This window comes from Ochotona curzoniae, unplaced genomic scaffold (assembly GCF_017591425.1).
Source record: "Ochotona curzoniae isolate NIBS_2020 unplaced genomic scaffold, NIBS_Ocur_1.0 scaffold_4701, whole genome shotgun sequence".
Taxonomy (NCBI): domain Eukaryota; kingdom Metazoa; phylum Chordata; class Mammalia; order Lagomorpha; family Ochotonidae; genus Ochotona; species Ochotona curzoniae.
This window is the reverse complement of record NW_024467122.1, coordinates 61662005-61683772: the sequence shown is the minus strand read 5'-3', so window position 1 is coordinate 61683772 and position 21768 is coordinate 61662005.

Here is a 21768-nt window from a genome sequence, read left to right as displayed (position 1 = left end):
TAATATGTAAGTAGTTTGTTCCAATAAAATTTCTATTTACTAAAACATGATGTTGCTTGGATTTGGCCATAGACCGTAGTTTTCCTAAGCCTTCTTTCATGCTTAGGTTCTCCCTTTCTCTCTCTCTTTCTCTCTCTCTCTCTTTCTTCTTTTAATTTATTTGACAGAGAGCTGTCATCTGCTGGTCTACCTCCAAATACCAATGATGACAGGGTGAGGTTGGACCACAAAGTCAGTAGTTGAGTGCTAGCACCCAATGTGTATGGCAGTCAATTCAGACATCACTGCTGCCTCCCCTAGCCTGCTTAGTAAGATGCTAAAGTCAGGAGCGAGAGCTGGGACTCAGATATAGGTACCAATATGGGATACAGGTGTCTTCACTGGGATTTTAATTATCAAAAAGCTGCCACTAGATTCTTTTTGCTACACATGTGAAGGCCTGTTCATGTATTCCCATGAGCCCAGGGTGAGTAGTCTGTGCAGGGATGTTGCATACGATGTGAGTCCCTGGATTTAACCCTTGGCCCCTTTTCCAGTGTCAGATGCCTGCTGATGCAGATCCTGGGAATCAGCAGTGATGGCTCATGTAATTGGCTCCTACAACACGTACTGGGTTCCTAGCTCCCAGCTTCAGCCTGGCCTAGCCCTGCTCCAGCTGCTGTAGGCAGTTGGGAAGTGAACCGCAAATGGGAGATCTTTATACTCCTCCTGTGCCTTTGAAACAAATAAGTAAAAAGAAAAAGATATTATTATCCAAGATGATTTTAGTATGTTAATAGCTTTCTGTTACATAATGGATAGGACTTATGATAAGTACACTTTGATGATGTTTTGAAGGATATTTGTTTATAAAGTATAGTTTTTTGGTTAATACTGAGAATTTGGATATCATTTTCTTGTGTTGTTTTTTTAACCCTTGTATCTCATTGAATTATGAGCCAGAAATTATAATTTTTTCCATCCATTAATTTTAAAATACTAAAGATTTGTTAAAAGAAATTAACAAGAATAAGTCACTTTGCCTTGGGTATAAGAAAAAATATTAGGCAAGCAAACATCTGAGACATTAGTTTTTAGTGTTATAGTCTGAACCAAATTTGATCTGAGTCTAATGTTAATGTTTTTTTATCATACCTATACTTTCCAGCATTTGTATTGAGTAGCTACTTTAAAGAAATAACTATTTTTTGCTAAAAACTCTCTTATTGATGATATTATAGTTTTATGTATTATCCCTTTGGTGACTATATGCATATGGAATGAAGAATACAATGATACCTTAAGTGGAAAGAAAATGGGCCTAGTTTCTTCTTTTTTGAGCAAAATTATTTTTGTTTTATTTGAAAGTCAGACAGACATAGATCTTCCATCTGCTGGTTCTTTTCCAAAGGGCTGCAGTGGCTGGACTGGGCCAAAGGCAGAAGCCTCAGCTCTTACTGCACCTGCCACATGAGCAGCAAGGACCCAAGTGCTTGAACAATTACCTTGTGCCTTTTGGGGAATGCATAAACAGAAACCTCTACCAATGGGATGCAAGTGTCCCATGCATCAGCCTGACTACTGTGCCAAATGTCCACCCCTCTCTTTTATTAAGAACTGACAGCCTTTATTTTAGGAGGTGTTGGTGAAACCATTTTATTCACAGAAAAAAAAAAAAACCACGTGATTTGAACATATATTTCATATAAGTTATTGGAGTTTTAAAATTATTATAGTTTTGTAGGTTTCACCTATGTCATCATTTGATTTTTCATGTTTTTGTTCCTTCGAAGTTGTCACTCCAAGACCGGTTACTTGTACTGATTGTAATGAAATAAAGCTTTTTAAAAAAAAGATTTATTCATTTTTATTGCAAAGTCAGATATACAGAAAGGAGGAGAGACAGAAAGGAAGATCTTCTGTCCAATGATTCATTCCCCAAACGACCACAATGGCCGGTGCTGTGCCGATCGAAAGCAAGGAGCCTCAAGCCTCTTCCGGGTCTCCCACGCTGGTGCAGGGTCCCAAGGCTTTGGGCCGTCCTCGACTACTTTCCCAGGCCACAAGCAGGGAGCTGGACAGGAAGTGGAACTGCCAGGATTAGAACCGGCGCCCATATGGGATCAAGGCACGTTCAAGGTGAGGACTTTAGCCGCTAGGCCACAGCGCTGGGCCCGAAATAGAACTTTTTATATGTATTTGCTACATTATTGTAAAGCTAAGACTTGTTTGTTTGACTATGAAATGAAACAATTTACCCATATTTAAGCTTTCAAAAAGAAATTTTTAATTTTTAAAGTATTTTTTCATATCTACAAAATGGATAGTGAAATAGGTTTTTAAAATACATGGCAGTATTTAAGTAAATAGCCTTTTCAGTGAAAAACTTCTAAGTTTAAAGTTTTTAAGTCTTTATACACTGCCTTTAAAACCTTTCAAATGTTCTGTGTCCGAGATTAGCAAGCTGTTACCTTCAGATGTTCATCTGTTTTTAAAAAAGATTGTTTTTTAAGATTTTATGTATTTATCTGCAAGGAAGAGTTACACAGAGAGAGTGACAGAGAAAAAGATCTTCCGGACCCAGCGCAATAGCCTAGTGGTTAAAGTCCTCGCCTTGCATGCACCGGGATCCCATATGGTCGCTGGTTCTAATCCTAGCTGCCCCACTTCCCATCCAGCTCCCTGCTTGTGGCCTGGGAAAGTAGTCCAGGATGGCCCAAAGCCTTGGGATCCTGCACCTGTGTGGGAGACCTGGAAGAGGCTCCTGGCTCCTGGTTTCAGATTGGCTCAGCTCCAGCCATTGCGCTCACTTGGGGAGTAAACCATTGGACGGAAGATCTTCCTCTCAGTCTCTCCTCCTCTCTGTATATCTACCTTTCCAATAAAAATAAATAAATCTTAAAAAAAAAAAAGATCTTCCATCTGTTGGTTTGCTTCCCAAATGGGCATGATATTTGAAGCTGTGCTGGTCTGAAACCAAGAGCTTTGTCCAAGTCTCCCACATGGATGCAGGGGCTCAAGCACTTGGGCCATCCTGTGCTACTTTTCCAGACTGCTTCTCGCAAACAGCAGATTAATAAATCTTTAATTCTCTGAGGGTATAACAAACTTTCCTTAATTCCATAATTTTCACCACCACTTAATTTAAAAATACCATGTATTATTTTAAGAGGTTTTTTTTTCTGAAAATATGTCAATCTGACAGTATAAATATGAACTTTTTAAAATTTAAAAACTATTTTCAACCTAATAAATTTCACACTTAAGACTCTAGTACAGGTAACAAAGAATGTGAACCACAATAAATAACCAATAGTGAAAATAAAAAGGTTATAAAATGGAATGTCCTATCTAAAAACAGAGTATGAATTGGCCATCTTTTTCTTAAAGGTTCCTATTACAGAGTGGGCATTTGGTCTTCAGTTAGGATGTGAGCGTCGCATATCCAACTCTCTGACTTCATTGCCTAGCTCCGCTCCGGATATGCACCTGCTGATACCCACTCTGGGAGGCAGCTATGATTGCAACCTGACTGGGCTTTCATCACCTGGGTTTGCAGCTACCTTCAACTTCCATGATGTTGGACTCATTGCTTCTAAGACTCCTGAACTTTTCTAGAACTCATAGGGTTATTTGAGTTCCATCAGCTTTTATATGTTTCCATACTTGAAGTTGTCACCAGAAGTCTGTCAAAAGTATCTAATTGACTCTTACTAGGGTCCTTTCAAGTTAGGTTAGAAGGAGAGCCAGTAGTGTTTCTTTTTCAGATTCCCTTCCAATGTTTCTTGGGAAATACATGTATTTTACAAGTCTCAAGACTATTCAGGTAAGACATTGCTGAAAGAATAGAAGGTATTGTAACTTAGCTGAGATTAAAGCATATTAACTAACAGAGGGATTTATGATTTGATGAAATATACTGAGGTCAAGCCGAGTAGCAAGAGCAGAAATGCTGGCACATGGAGTTTAAGGGTAAGATTAATGTTTCCACAATCTGAAAGCAGAGCAAATAATAGAGATATATTCACAGTCTAATGATACTGCCTTACTTGTTGCTATTGCTATACTGTTGTGCTCACCCCCCTCTTCTGCTGCTCGTGAGTCCCTTGTGTAAATATTGTTTGTATGCACAGTATATTCAGTACAATTTCTAAGCAAAGTAAGTCTTTAAATTGGATATTTTAGCTTGTGATTTTTATATGCTGCTGTTAACCTTGATAAAACAGGCACATATGTTACATAATGCAAATAGTACCAAATAAATTTGTTAGTACTTCCCAGTGTTTGATTATTTGCTGAAGGCTACCTTTTCTTTGCAAACATTTAAAGACACAAAGAAAAATGGAAATGTTATGAAATATTCCAAACTGATCTCAATTAAAATTACAGAAGCAATATTAATTTCAACAATAAGACCAACATTGTGGCAAACAGATAATTTTTTTTTCATTATTTGAAAGAAAATACAGCTTCTATGTAACAAAGCAATATGTAACAAAGCAATATGTAACAAAATTGGAGAATGTTTTTGGGCATACCTTTAACAGCTCTATAAATACCAATGCAAAAAAAGAAATATATATATATACACACACACATTTATCTGAAACATCTGTTACAAAGTAAAGACTTTGGTAGGGTGGTTAATACTTTGTGTGTGTTTTCATTTAAAAATATTTTTCAAAGATTTATATTTATTTTTGTTTGAAAAGTAGATTTAGAGAGAGAAGGAGAGACAGAGGACAGAGAAAGGTCTTCCATCTGCTGGATCACTCTTATGTCAGCAGCCAGGAGCCTCTTCCAGGTCTCCCACGCTGGTGCAGGGTGCCAAGGCCTTAGGCCATCCTTGTCTGCATTCCCAGGCCACAGGCAGAAAGCTGGACAGCAAGTAGAGCCACTGGAACAAGAACCGGCACCCTTTTGAAAGGCAGATTTTTACAGAGAGAAGGAGATACAAAAAGAGGTCTTAAAGCCACTGGTTCACTCTGCAAATGACTGAAATGGCCGGAGCCACGCCTATCTGAAGCCAGCAGCATCTTCCAGGTCTCCCATGTAAGTGCAGGGTCTTGGTCCATTTTCCACTGCTTTCCCAGACCATAAGCAAGGAACTTAATAGCAAGTGGAGCAGCCTGGACATGAACTGGCGCCCATATGGGATGCTGGCACTTGTATGGGTGATTAGCCAGCTGAGCCATTGCATGGCCCCTCAATTTCTCTTCTCTCCTTTCAGATTCTGTATCTATTTAGGAAGAAGCTTAAATATTTTTGATTACTTCTAGTGAATCTTTTCTTGGCTTTTTCTGTTCAATTAACTTCACAATGTGGTATTTAATTTTCATCTACAGATGTATTTTCACGGAGAATTTCCTGTTTTGCATTTTTTTGTGCTCAAGCTATGTTTCACAGCAGCTCTGTAGTTTCTTTGCTCAAGTTGTCCAGAATCTTAGCCCAGAGCTAGGCTCTAGTAGCCAAAAGTCCTGTCCCCAGGTGGCAGCTGGCTCCGAATCAGTTGGCTTTGCCCAGGTTTCTGCAGTTTTCTCTCCTCTGCCACCCCTAACACTGGGGATCCATAGGTTTAGATAAGCAGTTAGTTGAGGCAGTGCCAATAACCATTTTCACACAAAGGTCCATGGTTCTGTGCCATAGGAGCGTGCTTTTGTTACATAAAAAATTTTTAAATCTTACTGGGTTATAAGGCTGTAGCTTCACAGAACCTTACTATTTTGTTGCCTGCTATTTCTGACCCAAGCAAATGTATGTTTTGTTTTGAGCATCCATGATTCTGTCTCTTTCTTAGTTAATTGAATATACCAACTTACAGACATGTGGAGCAAGAGAGCTGAGTGATGAGTTTACACTCAGGACCGGAAGTGTTTCTGTACTTGACATTGTTTTCTTGTCTGCTTTCTAGCTTCATCTGGGCACTGTTTGCTTAGAATCATTGTTGACTAAAATCATTCTAAAACTAAGTTTAAGGTGAAAATTTTTTAAAGATTTATTTATTTTTATTGGAAAGGCAGATATAAAGAGAGGAGGAGAGACTGAGAGGAAGATCTTCCGTCCGATGGTTCATACCCCAAGCAGCTGCAACGACTGGAGCTGAGCCAATCTGAAGCCAGGAGCCAGGAGCCTCCCAGGTCTCCCATGCAGATGCAGGATCCCAAGGCTTTGGGCTGTCCTGGACTACTTTCCCAGGCCACAAGCAGGGAGCTGGATGGGAAGTGGGGCAGCCAGAATTAGGATCAGTGGCCATATAGGGTCCCGGAGTGTTCAAGGTGAAGATTTTAGCCACTAGGCTATCGCACCAGGCCCTAGGGTGAATTTTTAAAACCAGCTGACAGTTTTCACTATTTACTAACCGGGCACCAATTATATACTAGGCACCAGGCTAAAATTACTTTACATTGATTATTTATTGTAATCTTCCCCCAAAACTTGTAGGATGGAAATGATCGATATCTTTCCTTTTAAATAAGTAAATTGAAGCACTGGATATGTAAGAAATTTGCCAAAGGTAACCTGATAGGTAAATTGTTTCTCAAAGGCCTGAGCTCTTGACTAGGAATAGATTGGTGTTTATAACAACCAGTTCAATGAGGAAAATGTGTATAAGAATGAAGACTGTCTTCATATCTCAGTTCCCTTATCTCATCCAGCAACTCCCCCTGAGAGTTCACCCTGTTTGTATTCTCTCACTGAGGCTCCGGTAAGCATGCAGATGCACGTGCACACACACGCACACACGGACTGCTTTTTCTCCGCTCACAACGGCTCTTGAAGGATCAGGGTGCTGTGACGGGCGTTGCTGTGTGAGAAAGGCTCTGCACCTTTTACTTTCAACACTTTGGGCAGTTTCAACGACATGAGTGAATTAGCTACTCAAAAATAAATTTAAGTGAAACACCTATTTTAAACCTATTTTCAATCTTTAGACATGTTTTATATGGCATAAAAAAATCAGTACAGGCTCTTGCTGGTTTTTTGGCTTTGGTGACCTGCTTGAACATTGCATGTGAGTGTGCGTGTGGACCTACACTTTCATTTACCTCTGGCAAATACCTGGGAATGGGATCATTAGCGTTATGGTTTGAATAATAGTATCCCACTAAGACCCAAATATTTGGTGCTTGGGCCTCAAACCATTCTGTGAAATAGTTAATGGGTTAAGGATGAAGACCTGATTTTACGGTCTAGGAGGCGAGCCCGTGGGGGGGGAGGGGGATCAGCGGATAATTAGGTGCGTGCCCTCAGAAGTAGTTGTTTATGCTAAGGTCAGCCCAGCTCTTCTCTGCTTCCCGATTCAGCGTGATACCTTTGTTGCACTCACCTTCAGCCATTTGCCGTCTTCATCAGGCGCCGGATTGATGGGGCTGCTTGATCTGGGATTGTGAAATTCCAAAACCGTGAGCCAAAACTAAACTTCTTCCTGCTTAAGTAGTTTCTGATACTTTAGTTGTTGTAGTAATGAACAGCTGACTAATACAACTGGCTTACATGTATTTATAATTTATAATTTATAATTAAATGTATTTATAATTAGGGAAATTACTAAACTGCTTTCCAAAGAAGCTGTACAACATAAAACATTACATTGTCAGCGGCATTATGTGGGAATTGTCATGAACACTTAGTAAGTCTTTCATGCATCCTGATGGGTGTGTAGTAAGTATTATTGTGATATATCAAAGAATGTTATGCATGATTTCAGATTTTGAAACATGTTAAGATTGTTGCTGAGTATATGATCAGTTTGGGTGAATGTTTCATATATGTATTTGTTTGGTACTATGTATGTTTGCGCTCAACTTTCCTTATTTATGCTATTCAAATCATACTTAAGTCATTTTGTTAATCTTAATATTATGAATTTAAAAATCTTCAAATCTTCAATTTGTATGTTCTTTAGTTTTGCGATATTACAACTACTGATATGATTTTTCAGTTGAGTTTTATTATTTTGAGGCTATTATAAAATGAAATTATGTATTATATTACCTTGCTTCAACCGAAGATGAACACAACTTGTAATGACAAACGACAAAAATATGTTTTGAAAGCAGAGGCCAGAGGATCCCTTTTAGGGAGACAAGAACAATGCAATGCGTGTCCAGGTGGCTTTGATTCATTAGGGGACGTGTACTGCATGATTAGATTCACCGGTGGGACTTTTGACTAATCACATTCCCAGTCAGGAGGTCCTTAGGTGATTGATCCCGTGGCCAGAAGGAGGAGGAGGGCAGAACCCTTGGTCAGTTACAAAAGTTCCTTGAAATCAATTATATTGGGAATGTGTACTGCCTGAGACTCTGGCCTTGCCGACCATGGACCTTGTTGACGCAGTGTCATCCACCAGGACCTCCAGGCTGGTTCGTCCAGGTCCTTCCCCAGCTGCTGATATTTCTCCCTAATGACCTCTGACAATTGATCTCGTTACCTTAAGGAAACACCATCACCTGAAGGCTTTGGTTTTGGCCAACTGCTGCTTTGCATGCAGAATGCCTTAGCAGAATTAGTTACCGGAGCCTCTAGCCATGAGGCAATGTATCCATGGCTCGTTTATTTTTATAGCTAAATAGTTATCCCATTTCATAGGTAAAACAAGCTTATTACTCATTTTTCCATTAGGTGAATTCTGTTTTGGATTATGAATAGATTTGGTATAAACATTCAATGCCTGCTTCTGTGTGACCATAGTTTTTATTTCTCTTGTATAAACAAACAGGAGTAGGATTGTTAGGTTCTGTGGTAGATGTGCATTTAACTTAAAAGAAACTGACTAACTTTCTGGAGTAGATGCATAAGTTACATATTGAACTTGTGGTTTTTACTTAGAAATAGTATTTTGCCACTTTAAGTGAGATGTAGAAGCCATACACCTTTTGTTCTTTATGCTTTATGTTATAATTGTCAAACATATATCTCTAGTTATTAAAAATCCCATTAGATGGTGTAATTTTTGCTTTAGGCCATCAAACATATTTTAAAAAATTAAAAAAGAGAATAGACTATTATATTTACTCAGATGTCCATCATTTCTACTCCCCATCTTTTATGCATGAGTCAAGTTTCCTTCAAGTATTGTTTCCCCTAAGGTAAGAAGATCCTCTTTTGATAATTCTTTCGAAGTGTGTTGCATGGTAACGAATTTAGTTTTCCTTTCTGATGATGCCTTTATTTCACCTTGAATCCTAAATAATATTCTAATTCAATATAGAATTTTAGGACGATTTCATTTTGGTGGTTTTTTTATACCTTAAAAATGTGCCATATCATTTGGGTTTTTGTGGCATCTGGTGGGAAATCAACAGTCACCTGAATCATGTTTCTTGTGATAAGGTGTTGCTTTTCTGTGGCTACTTTCAGCTCTTGTTTTGTCTTTAGTTTCCAGAAGGTTGACTGTTTTAGGGAAAGATTGTTTTGAAATTCTTGGATTTGTAGGTTCATGTCCTTTGCCAAATTTGGAGGGTTTTTTTGTTTGTTTGTTTTACCATTTTTGCCTCTCCCATTTTATTATGGTAAAAAAAATATATATATAAATATATACACAGACACACACACACACACACATATATATATATATATATAATAGTAACACCTTGACCCTTGAATGTCCAATTCATTGGCAGTTAGTACATTTATAATATGCAGCAATCTCCACTACTTCAGGAACATTTTTACCATCCAAAAAAGAAACTCTTTACCCATTGAATAATAACTCCTCACTCTACCTTCTCCTAGTTCCTGGTAACTTTTACTTTCTGTCTCTATGAATTTGTATATTACAGATACCTCACATAAGTGGGATCATATACTGTTTGTCTCTTCTGTCTGAATTATTTCATTTGCCGTATGCTTTCCAGATCTTCATTGTATGCCTATATCACTGTGCCAGAGAAATACAAGAATCATTCAGAAACATTAGCACCAATTTTTCCTTTTTGCTTTTTGAATTGATTTATTTTTGTAAAAATTGCATATATTAGGTTGTTAACCCAAAAATCTACAAGGTATAGACTTTTTTTTCAATTAACAACACAGAACTGGAGGGGGGGGTGGTGATCCCCACTGTCATGTGGCCAGCTAATAGGGACCTGGGGGTGGGCTCACAGGGAGGCCAGGCAGATAGCACCATCAGGGGCATGCAGAAGCCTGGGGGCTAATGCCCAGGCAGACTGAGTAAGCCTGAGGATTTCCCCGGGTGCTTGGTCCTGGGTGTGATAGAGGGTGGGGACGGGAGAGCCCCAGGTTAACATGATGACCTGGTGGGCTGGTAACGGGGCTTGGGGCACTTTGGGTAGGTCTGTATCTTGGGTGTGGAGAGAGATACGGTTCCAGAACAGCACACATGCCATGAGTCAAAAGGCTGGGCTGGGGTACCTATGTACTCCAGCATGCAGGGACCGTGGATTGATCAGGGGAAAGGGCAGGGTGATGAAGGGTAGAGAGGACTGCTGAGGGAGTGTGTTACAGGTGAGGAATGACTTCTTGGGGACTCCCAACAACAAGGCCACTGTACTTGGAGATAAGCGAGGGGGCTGAGACTGGGTGATTCAGAGGGAAGAGACTAGAGAATCTTTCTGGGTTGGACTGATGTACCAGTCCATGTAGAAGACCTGAGCTGGGCTAGTTAGCATGGACTACAGCTGAATACCACTCACCCATTCACATTAAAGCCAGGGCTGGGGGCCTACCTGGTGAGTGTCAGATTAGGAAATGGGTCACATTAGACTAGGTCATGACACTAACCAGCACACAAGAGAACCAGATCCGGGAGCAGATGTGGGGGATGTGAGGGCTCACCCCTGTGGAACTATAATTTGTACTGGTTAGCTTAAGAGTTGGGGGTGGTCATGGGCTGAACTAAACATGATCATGGAACCCTCCAACACTCATGGGTACTGAGGTTGGGAACAGACCAGGCAGATCCAGTTTGTAGCACCTGCAGGCATACCCCCAAATCAGGGAATGAGCGGGCTGGACTGTAACAACCACCAGCTAATACAAAGGTTGGAGTGGAGGGGGCAGACTATGCCAGGTAAGGGCCTAGTACCCACTGGACATGTGCAACCTGGGTCTGGGAGTTGGCCTGGAGGGGAAACTTGGGAAACTCCCCTGGTAGGCCATAGCTCCCACTGGTAAGCATGTGATTCTGGCCTGGGTGTAGGTCAGGCCAGGCAAGGTAGCTCCACCCATTGGCAAGTGTGCAGGTTGATTCGGGGATAGGGTGGGGCAGACTGGGCAGGGCCAGGACAATCTTAGTCCACTGGCATGTACAAGATCCAAACTGGAGTGCAGGTCATGCTGGGCTGGCTATCAGACATACCAGTTTGCATGAGCCAGGGATGGGAGCAGACTGGGCAGGACTGGTCTGCAACACCCACCAGTGAGAGATGGGACTGGGGTTGGGCCAGGCCAGGCTAGACTACAGTATCTGATGACAAAAGCCAAGATGGGAGGGGCTATGCCAAGCTGTGTCAGAGCAGCCACTGGCATGTCCAAGATCTGTGGCTGAGGCTATGCCTGGTTGGGGAGCTAAGGGGGCACCCTGGCTGTGTTATGGTTCCCAATGGTGAGTGTAAGAGCTGGATAGGGGGTGGCAATATGGACTGGGCATGACTGCAGTATCCTTTGGCATTGGTTTGAACTGGGTCTGAAGTGCACTAGACTGGCCTAGACTCTAGTATCTACTGATGCTAGTGAGAGCCAGGTGGGTATGAGATGGCCAGGCTAGGTCTCTCTTCCTGTTGAGCCACAAGAGCTATGTCTGGGTGTGGACCAGGTGTGCCTGGGCTGTAGCAACCAACAATAAGAATCAGAATGGGTGTAGGTTGATTGGGTAAGGCCACTGTTCCTGCCCAAACAGGAGGTAAGCTAAGTCAGTCTGGGTCAAGGACCCACCTGTGTGCGCAAGATCTGCCACTGGTAGGAAACCTGATAGTGGAGTTTGGGGAACTCCTCTGTTGGATGCAGTCCCTGCAGGTGAGTGAAAGAATCGAGGCTTGGGCAGCCCAGGTCAGGCCAGGTACATGGGGGTCAGGTCTGAAAGCGGGCTAGGCTGGGCCAGTTCATAGCACCCACTGGCAGATCTGAGCACCAGGATGGGGTGCAGGACAGAGTGGTCAGGTTGTAACACCAGCAAGTTCACATTAGGTCCAGGCTGGCTGGGCTGAGCTGGGCTCCAGCATCCACTAGCCTGAGCTGGAACTGGGGGTAGGCTGGGCTGGGCCAGGCCTTAGCATCTGCCAGCAAATGCCAAGGTGAGGCAAGCTATGCCAGACTGGGCCACAAAACCCACCAGTACGTGTGGACCTGGGTCAGGGGGATGAGCCCTGTAGGGGTGCTATGGAGGGGATACATGGCTGGGCCACTTCTCCTACTGGTAAATGTGAGAACTGGGATGGGGGCAGTCCAGGCAATACAGAGCTGTAATACCCATTGGCCTGTATGTATGTGATCTGGGTCAGGGGAGAACCAGACTGGGCTAACCAATTGTACTCCCCAGTGCATGCATAAGCCAGAGTAAGTGCAGGCTGGTTGGGCTTTGCTGCAGCATCAGCGAGCAAGTTCTGGGACTAGGGGCAAATCCTGTCAAGCTGGACTGCAGAAACACCTAGAGGAGTACAAGATCTGGGACTGGGAGTGAGCCCAGTAGGGAAACTGTGTGCATCTCTCTGATAGGTTGCAACTTCCACTGATGAGCATAAGAACCAGGGCTGGGGTGTGCCTAGCTAAACAAGTAACAGCACCCGTCAGCATGAGTGTGGGCTGGATAGTGGGGTTAGTTGGTTTGAGATAGGTTTATAAGCCCATTGATATGTGTGAGAACTGAATAGGATATGGGACAGACCGGAGCAGTCTGTATAAATTGGCAAGCGCAGGAACCAGGGGGGTCCCTGGCCACTGAGGGTCACTGGTCACTGGGGATCATTCTGACTAGGTTGTAGCTCCTGTGTGTGGTGGGCAGGCTTGGGCTGGACCACAACATCCATTGGTTTTCATAGGAGTCAGGTCTAGAGAAGGAACTAAACTAGCAATTGCAGGTACTAGAGTGTGTGCATAGGCTGATGTAGGGGACAGACAGAGCCAGACCCCATACTGGTGAGCACACACAAGAGTCAGATCTGGGATCACTTCAGACAAGGTCTTTTTGGGGATTCACCCAAATGAATCATTGGACTCAGAACTCCAACTGTGGGGAGAACTGCAGGATCTGTGGTCTGACCATGTGGTGCATGTGTCAGAGCTGGGACTCCTCAGTGGCTTGGGCAAAGCAGTAGATGACATACCCAGATGTACATGGAGGATATGTCAGTCCGTTGGAGCCTGCAGAGGACATCTAGTACAATAACAGGAAAGAGGGCAAACAAGTTGGTCAACTACCCCAGCCAAGTGTTGCCAGCAAATATCTGGTGAATGGAAACTCTGAGTACACTATGTCTGTCAGAGGACATTGAGAGGATTTCCTCATCCTTGGATCATTGAGATACATAGCATTTCAGAACTGTTGAACTATTGAAACCACTTGAGCAGGACCCTTGGATCATGCTCCACACGAGGGGCCTTAGATGACATTGGGTGGCTGTTCCCCATCCCCAGGTACTGAGGCAGTTGGGAGGCACTTACCTTCACTGTTCTCCCAGATAGTAATCAGCTATGTAAAAATCATCAAAATTTTAAAAATTAAAAAGGACACTACAGAACTGGACCAGAGGTGAGAGTAGTAAAAATTCCCACATTCAAATTTTGTCATTTCGGTTGAAAAGGGTGTGTGTGTAAAACAGCTTGCAGATACTATCTGAACTATGCATGTCTTCTGTTGCTTTCCTTGAGTCAGGCTAAATGGTTAGAAAGTTGGCTGTCTTGGCTCCTTCCTTTCTCTTTCCACTCAACTGTTACAGAATGCTGCTACCCTAACATCAATCGTGAGTAAAACTGAAGATTGTTATAAAGATAAAATATAGCAAACAACCATCTTTATAGCCTTTTTTCCCTTTTGTTGCCACTCACATTTTTCACATCATTATTTTTGCTTCTTTTGAGATCCATGTTTGAAATGTCTTTAACAAAATCCCAGGAAATAATTTTTGCTTGACCTCTGAGAAACCAACAGCATGCTAATGAGCCCCCCAACTAGCAGTGGTCTCTCGCTTCAGCAGGATGGGAAGAACACCTTTAATTCAGCAGGAATTTGGCTTACAAATCTAGGTCTTTGATTGTTTGTTACTTTTGATTGCTTCATCTCCATGTATTTATCATTTATTTCCCATCATATGAATTCATTCAACTTCTAGTATCTTCTGTAAAGTTGAATTTTTGAGACCCCAGAAGAGCTCCACAGCTAGGTGAAGTACTTGGACATGAGAGAAGTGAGTGATTTCATCCTTCACACGGTGAATGACCAACAGAGGACAAGAAACTTTGGATATCCGCCCATGTTGAATTAGATGCCAGAGAAGGCCCTGTTCCTTGCGATATCATGTTGATGCCATGAGTACTGCCAAGTCTTGTTTGGTTCTCCTTGGCTGCCGGGAGCAGGAATGGAACAGGGCTAACAGTGGTGAGACTTCACCCCAGTGCCAGAGCCAATCAACAGTCCTCCTTAAACTCTTGCACAACATACAAGAGGTGGGATATTGCCTAATTGGTTCTATGAGACCAACATTCATGAAATATCAAAGGCAAATAAATACATTACAAGAAATTTTACAGAATGTCTTTGAGCAGTATAGATGTAAAAATCCTCATTGAATTACAAGCAAGCCAAATCAAAAGCACATTAAAAGGTTACACGACCTTTGGAGATGGTGTGATGGCTAAACAGGCCAATTCTCTATTTGTGGGTACTGGTATCCTTTATGGGCACTGGTTCTGGTTCCAACTGCTCCATTTCTGATCCAGCTCCCTGCAGGTTATTTGGGAAGTTAGCAGAGTATGGCTTGAGTCTTTGGGCCCATGTATCAACATGGGAGGCACTGAGGAGGCTCCTGGCTCCTGGTTTTGGTAAGCTCAGCTTTGGCTATTGCAGCCATTTAGGGGTTAAACCAGTGGATAGATCTTTCTGTCTGTCTCTCCTTCTGTCTGTACATCTGCCTTTTTAAAGAAAAATAAATAAATCTTTAAAAATAGAGTATATATCGTCGCCAAATGAGAGTCTCTTCAGAAATGCAAGCATTGTGTGAACTGAGAGAAAACAATTTATTATACTTCACTAATAGATTAAAAGGAAGGAAACACACAATAATCTCAACTGATACAGAAAAGCATGTGGAAAAATACAGAACAATTCTGTGATAACATTTTACAAAGATTTACCTATTTTTATTGCAAAGTCAGATATATACAGAGAGGAAGAGAGACAGAGAGAAATATCTTCTGCCCGAAGATTCACTCCCCAAGAGGCCACAATGGCCAGTGCTGCACTGATCCAAAGCCAGGAACCAGGAGCTTCTTCCAAGTGTCCCACGCGGGTGCAGGGTCCCAAGGCTTTGGGCTGTCCTCGACTGCTTTCCCAGGCCACAGCAGGGAGCTGGATGGGAAGTGGAGCTGCCAGGATTAGAATCCACACCCGTATGGGATCCTGGGGCATTCAAGGCGAGGACTTTAATAGCTAGGCCACTGCACCGGGCCCTTGTGATAAAAATTTAGAAAGCTAGGAATACAAGTGAACATTCCAAACTTTACAGAAGTGTTGTGGGGAATTTGACATGAGAGATGACAGAAACCTCACATCTTGTCTCACAGGAAAGAGGAATTTTCACGCAATTTCAGTGTGCAAAGTAAGATTTATTTACAAGAGCATATCCTGCCATTGTGATAGGAGGGGACTACAAGGGAAAGACCTGAACATTTATGAAGGACAAATTAATCAATTAAAGGGTGGGGAAAGGGGGAACTGTTAACAATATTGTAGGGCAGCGATATCTAGCTTCTTGTTCAGAACAAAAAGATCATCAGAGGTGTGTGAGTGGGTCCCATATGGGTACTAGTTCATTTCCTGGCTGCTCTACTTCCCATCTATCTCCTTGCTTGCATCTGGGAAAGCAAAAAATGGCCCAAAGCCTTGTGTGACCTAGAAGAAGCTCCTGGCTCCTGTCTTCAGATCAGCTCAGCTCTGGCCACTGTGGCACGGCAAGTGGCTGCTTACTCCACTATGCCACAGTGTTGCCCCAAGAAGGTGCTGTTTAAAATCCAGGCTGCTGCAGGTGGGTTTTGTTTGTTTGTTTTTTTTAAAAAAGATTTGTTTATTTTTTTGAAATCCAGAATTATAAAGGGAGGGTCAGAGGAGAAAGAGATCTTGTGTCCACTGACTCACTCTCCAAATGGTTGCAATGGCCAGAGCTGTGCCTGTCTGGAGTGAGGGACATATTCTGGGTCTGCCGTGTGAGTACCAGGGACCAAGCACGTGGCCATCTTCTGCTTTTCTAGGCACATTAGCAGGGAGTTAAACTGGAAGTAGAGTCTTGTAGCCCTTGAACCTCTGTGCCCTAATTAATTATGTAAAGATTGTCAAAAATGAAGAAAAAATTGGAAAAATAAATAGAGGCCATCAAAGTATATGCAACCAAAAATATAGAGGAAGACATAATGGGCAGGTAACAAAAGGGCAATAAATAAAATTATTATGTTATCTTTTCTTAAAAAAAATATGCTTTAACGAACAGAAGAAGCACTAAACATAGCAGAAGCCTATGGCCTTCACTGGATTTAAGATCTGTTTATCAAAATTCATTAAGAGGGAAACTGCAATGCTTTTGAATTTAGTAACCAGTTTCAATGACCATGACCACTAAGAGTTCCAACACATAGCAAGCTTTATTTTAAGAAAACCATCGCAGAGCTTTACTGGAAAGAATTTATAATGTATAATAGTGATTATCAAATAATTTATTAAATGGTTCTTGTGTCCTTCTACTATAAATCAATACTTTGAACCAAACATCAAAAGTCAACAAATACGTTCAAGTACTTCACAAATAAATGTGTTTTTCACAAATGTTACTGTGAACTTATTTCACAAATAAATTCATATCATACCAGTACACTTATAAGACACTATTTTGTTAGAAAAGAAATTATACCTGAGCAATTTGAAGCTGCCTTACAATGCAATTCAGGGGTTCTCCTTTAGAAACCTGGCTTTCCTGAATAGTGCTTAGAATAATGAATAAGTTTTAACAAAGCCATGCACTATATTATGCTAGTAAATATGTTAACTCTATTGTAGCAGGTAGGGTGATTCTGAAGAGACTCCCAAGCAATACATGTTTCATGATAAAATGTCTTTCCATTCTTTACCAGATAAATCTAGGATTCATTAGCAATTCAACTGTGGCCAGTTTAGGTCAATAAAAACTAGAAACACAATTTTTTTTTAAACTAAGTATTTCAAACTCAGCAATAGAATTCTGCAAACATTAATGTGACTCAGTCAGATTATTCTATGGTTTTCTGTAGCACTGCTAAAAATAGCTATCTTGGGGTAGAGTATTGGTCATCAGTATTTTCTTTATGGAATCTAATCCTTCAGGCTAAAAACAATTTAAAAAATTCTTCACATAATGCAGTTTTGTAGCCTAGTCTATTATTTTTATCTTACACTATATATTACTATTTTTAAACCTAATTTCCAGTTTACCTTGCCGTTCAACAAACATTCTTGCATTTGTTTTGAGGGATTCTATAGCAAAGAACTTTTGATATATTTCGAAAATAATTTTTCTGTTAACAATCCATTTACTATATATGAAAAATTATAGTAAGAATTTGATTTGCAGTAGCTATCATGATCTTATGTGGAGAAACAGCTACTGTAATCCTTTAGGCATGAGAAAAGTAAGAGAGATTAACTCAGCATTTAGGGGACCCAGATCCATCTTTTACAGGCAATAGAAGCCAAGGTTTAAATTGAAGATCATTTGATGATTTAACATAGACTTCTATAAATTAAGATGTCACTAATAGAGAAAACGAACTGACTAAAAGTGCAATATACTTATTATGTCAAAGAACCTAAAACCAACTAACATTTTAAATAAGTTCAAATGACTTATCACTAAAATGTAAGCATGTAATGCACAGTATTTGGAGTAAAACCATATACTGGTCTAATGGAAAGGTTACTTGGCTTTAACTGAAAGGTTACTTGGCTTTAACTTTAATTTCTAAAGTTTTTAGTAAGGAAATCTCATTCAAAATGTGGATATTATACAAATAAGGATCATTGTAACACATTTCAACAGAACAGTGAGATTAAATAAATAAGGATCATTGTAACACATTTCAACAGAACAGTGAGATTAAATTGAGGTGTTTTTTTGTTTTGTTTTTTGCTATCACTTGTGTAAAACTGTGTTTTGCTTTCTTTGTGAACAGATTAAAACAAAAACTAGTAATACAGAAGAATTTCAAATAAAAACCAGACGTCCCTTTCTCTCTACTTTGAGTTGCTAGAGTTGAACAGTATTAAATGTGGTCTGTGTACTCCCAGACTTACAGAAGCGGGTTGTATGCTGGTGTGTATATACACAGCTTGGTAGATGATCATACACTTTTGTTTTAACCTACACTAGATAGTTTTTCTTTAGTCAGTTCTGAAATACACTTAGTAAATAAACTGAAATGTCACTTTTATAATGCTTTCTATTCTGCTGGTCTCATTATTTATGTGAATGACTACACTAAACAGTCTTGATTGTAGCAGCTAAATAATAGAATTTAATGCCTTAATTGTTTTTCATACAATACTTTGCCTAATTTCATACTTTTCATGATATTTTAGATGTTCTTGGAAAATTTTCTTCTTTCATATGGACTTTTCCTTGTGAATACTTCCATATTGACAATTTTATCTAGGTTCATAAATAACTTCTGATTAAAGTTATGTTTGTTACTTTTGAGAGTCTTACATTTTTTTTTAATTTATAGGACATGAATAGATTTCTTATTTTTCACAATACAGATTTAGAAGCAAAGGGATTTCTCCATTCTCCCTCCCCATGTCCCCCTCTAATTATTTGTTTCCAAGTTACTACAATAGCATAGTCATTCATTTTGCCATTATAGGCTTAACTTTCTGATATATAAATGTAACATGACATGGCCAGTGTAAGAAAAGGGAGAAAATAACATAATATAAAAGTATGATTAAAAGTGACTGGAAATCCTATTACTACTTGCATGTTGTATGCATCCATTATTTCCCAGTATGCTAAATATCCCTTGTAGAGTTTAGAGTTTTTATGCTCTGTGTATTTGTCATGCGTCAGAGAGGACATATGATACTTATCTTTTGGCGACTGATTTATTTCACTAAATGTAATGATTTCTAACCAAGTCTATTTTGTTACAAATAGTAAGATATATCTATCTAGATAGATAGATATAGATATAATGTTTCATGAAGTAGTGCATGGAGTAAATTGACCTGTACCACAGTTTCTTTATCCAGTCATCTGTTAATGGTCATCTGGATTGGTTCCATGTCTTAGCTATTGCGAATTATGCTGCTATAAACATGGGTTGAAGCTAACTCTCTCATATGCAGATTTCATTTTGTTTGGGAATATTCCCAGGAATGGACTGGCTGGGGCTTATGATAGGTATGTTTTCAGCTGTCTAAGGAACCGCCATACTGATGTTCTTTGTGGTACACTGGTTTACATTCTCAGCAACAGTGAATTAGGGAACCTTTCCCTTGCATTCTCTCAGCAGTTACTGTACATTGGTTTCTGAATGTAGGCCATTCTCGCTGGGGCTATGTGGAACCTCATCGTGGTTTTAATTTGCATTTCCCTGTTAGCTAGAGAACCTGAACACGTTTTCATGTGTTTGCTAGCCTTTGAAATTTCATCTTCTGAAAAATACTTATCCGTTGCCCATGTCTTACCTGGGTTGCTTTGCTGTTGAGCTGTTGGAGTTCTTTTTAGTCCTTTATCTGCTGTGTAGGATGTATTTTCTCCCACTTGATTGCATGTGTTTTCACTTTATTGAACATCTCCCTTGCAGTACAGAAACTTCTTTACGTGATCCCATTTGTTTTTGCTAATTGCCTGTGCTTTTGGGGTCTTCTCTAAGATCTCTTGTTTAGACCTGTCTTGCAGAGTGTTCCTATGTTTTCCTCTAGTAAATTGACAGTGTCAGATTGTAGGTTTAGATCCTAGGTGCATTCGGTGTTGACTTTTGTATGGGAGGTAGGGGTCTTGTTTATTCAATTTTCCCAGTACCATTTGTTGAATTTTTATAATTTTTTCTTATATGTGGTAGGTATAGCAAATTTTTCTATATTTTTATGTCCTTCAATAAGAGTTTAGAATTCTTTGTTAGGTAAATTCTATAATTTTGCTGTATGTTTTCTTACATATTTACTGCCATTTTATTTTGTTGTATCTGTAAAATTTTTCAATTTTTGTTTCTAATGAGTTACAAAGATATAGGTGTTTCTTTAGTCAACTTGTATTCAGCTATTTTAGCAACTTTTCTCAGTGGTTCTTGGAGTTTTTCATTGGATTTTCTAAGCTTATCACCAATAGAGAATTTTTCTCTTTCACTTTTGCATTATTGTACTAGCTCTAACGTCAAAACCAGTTGAATATACAATAAACACTATTTAGAGAAATTGGCTACTCAACAGCTAAACTCATTAATGAGGAATTTCTTGCCCTGTGAATCAGGCAAAGCCTGTCATTATATGAGCAGAAAAATCTGAATACTTGTCTGCCAAAGGGTCTTGCGGGAATGCACATAAATTATACCAGATTAATAAAATGTGCTCCTGCAAGACCCTTGCAATGAGGAACCAAAGATGCAGAGACAATGAAGGATGGATGTTTTTGACAATGGCACCTAAATTGGCAAGTTGTCAAGTGTGGCCTAGTCTCAGTGAGTGTAGTAGTGTCCCTCCAGACTGATACTTTGTCATGAATTCCATGGAATTCAGGCTGCTTTTCCTTCTGCCTCCCACCTCTTTTTTTCTAAGCCTAGTTGTACAATGTGAGATATACTTAAGAAAAGATGTTGAGACAATGTTGCCTAACATAAAATCAACTGTGTAGATAATTCAGCAGCATTTAGTATATCCACAATGATGTGAAACATCACCTCTGGCTAGCTCTAAATCAGGCCTATCATTCCAAGGTAAAACAGCCTTGTCAGTTAAGCAGGTCTCTGCCACTCCCCCATGCTGCCCATCCCCTAAGTCCTTGAGAGCACTAGGATGGGCTGTCTGTACAGATTTATTTCCCCTAAATATTTCATATATGTAGAATAATGAAATAAGTGACTTTTTGTGTCTGGTTTTCTCAATTTAACATTGTTTTGAAGATTCCTTCGACTGTGGTACACGTAAGTAACAAATGCCTCAGTTGACAATGAATTAATATCTTGATAAATCCTTGATACATTAAGAATATTGTAAATTGCAAAAGCATGTACTACATCTATTGAATATTGTAACTAATCTGACCTACCTTAAAACATACTGAGGACAACTGACTTATCCTCCGTTTTCAAGCACCAGGATCCCATATAGGCTCTGGTTTGTGTCCTGGCTGTTTCACTTCTCATCTAGCTCCTTGCTTATGGCCTGGGAGACTAGAGAATGGCCCAAAGCCTTGGGATCCTCCATCCATGTGAGAGACCCAGAAGAAGCTCCTGGTTCCTGGCTTCGGATAGGCTCAGCTCCAGCCTTTCTGTCCATTTGAGGAGTGAATCAACAGATGGGAGATCTTTCTCTTGGTCTCTCCTTTCTGTAAATCTGCCTTTCCAATACAAATAAATCTTGGGGGGCTCGGG